The following is a 2,455-nucleotide window of genomic DNA, read 5'->3' as shown; positions in this document are numbered from 1 at the left end:
GGTTAACAGGGAGGTCAGGAACAACAAAAGGAGTAACAGTTACCTTATTGCCCTCTTTGTCAGTCCAATTAAGAACCCTGGAGCTTACCAAAGGGTTTTTTGACTGCCCTATGCCTTTAAGGTCAGTTAGGGACGAGGTAAGGGGCCAACTTGGTGGCCAATATTTTTGGGAAATAATAGTGGCATCTCCACCAGTATCCAAAATTTTCCTGTACAATGAAGGAATAGGTCCAGGCTAGGAAAGCAGCTACAGAAGGCAGGGAGATTGTATCTGTGACAAAACTTTGTGGAAAATGGAATCAAGGATTACTTACTGGTGATTCACTTGCACTTGAAGCATGATTCTGAACTATTGCTTGCTGATTCTGAACTATTGCTTTGATCATTATATTTTCCAAGAAGAAAAAGTGAAATTTCATTGATAGTAAAGGACTACTAATACATTTTGACTTCTCATTAAGCATCTTCAATCATCAAAATCACTTGAAGGAAATAGACAGGCCTATTTTTAGATGAAAACAAGTGTCTTTAAAAAAACAAGAATTTAGGTAGTCATACCAAGGACTTCTATTTTACTACTGCATTATACATTTTTTCTAATGTTGGATACCAACATTAGAAAGCTACTAGAAAACTCTTAAAGCCCATATGTTGAATAGTGAGTTCTCTTACACTATAACATGATATTTCTCAAATCATTTACAAAGAAGGCATTGTTTCCTATTTTCTCATTCCTAGAATAAGCTGCACATGAAGACACCAAAGGTCCTCATGTTCAGACAAGGAACAAGATGAAAGAGTGAGGAATTGTATCAATTTCAAGAAAAAAATGGAGTAGGATCCAAGCAAATTTCTTCTTTGGGATGCCAAAATTAATCCGCTTACTATGGTGTGAAGACTACTTTCCAAAAAGGCCACCCAAATGAATACTAGGGATGAGTATGAGTATACCCCTCTTCATATGGAAGCCTAGAGTGGACATTTAGACATTGTCCATGAGTTGGTAGCTCAAGGCAGATATTCATGCAATAACTCTAAATGGCTGACACCCCTGCACAGCGCTTATATGTGGAATAATACCAGAGTGGCAGATACCAATCCCCAAACTAAAGGCCTCTTGTCCGCCTTGCATGTTGCTGCTGGGAATAGAAATCAAATAGGTACTCTGTTGAACCATTATATCAAACCAAGTTTGAAGAACAGCTTGGAAGAAACTGCATTTAATATTGCCAAAAGGATAAGTATGTATCACTACCTCTTTGAAGTTGTGGAAGGCTGTACAAATTGTTTTCATAAGTCCTAATGTTTTGGTTAAGTTTATTAAATTTCAAAAATGCCAGTCCATCCTTTGTGGCTCTACCATTTTTTTCACAATACAAAGCAACAGCAATATCTTACTTTAAAAATTCATGGATTCCATGGTATTCTTCCAAGTGAATTGCCTGACTCTGATGTCAAAATATATTCAAGAATTTTTTGTATACATCTATAATGATTTCTGCAGAGTTTGTGATTTTTTAATCAGAAATAATTTTAACTTATCTGTTGAAATGAATAGTATAGGAACTAAAGATGTTCCTGGTGCTTTTAGGAAAAAAGTATATCTATGTTTGTACAATATCCATAATCTATTTCATTCGCTCCTATATATAATACTTTGAATTCTACATTTTTATATAATGTATAGTTTCATTAATAAATGTGTCCTTTCAGATTGCATTCCATATAGAAGAAGTTTAAGATTCCTTTTTTTCCTAGGTCCTTATATTATTTTATTTCTTTGGGATAACATGACAATGTTATCTAATTTCAAGTTTTGTAAAGATTATGCTATGTAAAGGCCTTTCTAAGGTGAAGATTTAATACACCGATGTCAAACTAACCTTTAATTCTATGAATTGCATGTATTGTTACACTTGTATTTTTGTAATCAACTTTTTAATAACTGTTTTTATATTTCTTGCATCAGAAGAATGAAAAATATGGAATACTTCACAAATTTTCATATCATCCTTGTGCAAGTGCCATGTTAATCTCTGTGGTATTGTAATTTGGGTAGACCTGCTGCTGAAGCATGTAGTACCCTCTAAATTTAAGTACTTAATGATGCAATCTTTATACAGGCATATATCCATGGTTGCCTATTTGTAACAAGGAACCCTTATTGTTCCTTAAAATGCGATTGATCTTGTTTCTCTAAAATTCTGTGTATAGTGGAAAAGCTTATATCATTTGGTCGATTGCTCATATTTACAATTTTTTTGTCAATGACTATTTTGTCGTTTTCATTTTAAATTTGATCATACTTTGAAGCCTTTAAAGCTAAGACCAAAGGTGATGGCTTTTCAAGTACTTATTTATCAACTGAGTTAGCTTTGTAGAGCTAATGGGTTCAAACTAAGCCTTGCTTGAGAGCTACTTCTAAACTTCCGCAGCTTAAACTTTCCCAAATGAG

The 2,455-nt window shown here is 34.0% G+C and overlaps 1 pseudogene; it reads right to left on the bottom strand.

The window, feature by feature from the left end:
- Nucleotides 1-1,976: 1,976 nt before the first annotated feature.
- LOC138841526 (U6 spliceosomal RNA) lies at nt 1,977-2,076 on the bottom strand (annotated as a pseudogene).
- Between the last annotated feature and the right edge of the window lie 379 nt (nt 2,077-2,455).

Source organism: Dipodomys merriami, unplaced genomic scaffold (genome assembly GCF_024711535.1).
Source record: "Dipodomys merriami isolate MVZ:Mamm:240054 unplaced genomic scaffold, mDipMer1.0.p SCAF_320, whole genome shotgun sequence".
NCBI classification, from domain to species: Eukaryota; Metazoa; Chordata; class Mammalia; order Rodentia; family Heteromyidae; genus Dipodomys; species Dipodomys merriami.
Note: the sequence above shows the minus strand (reverse complement) of the source record. Positions and strands in the feature narration are given on the sequence as shown.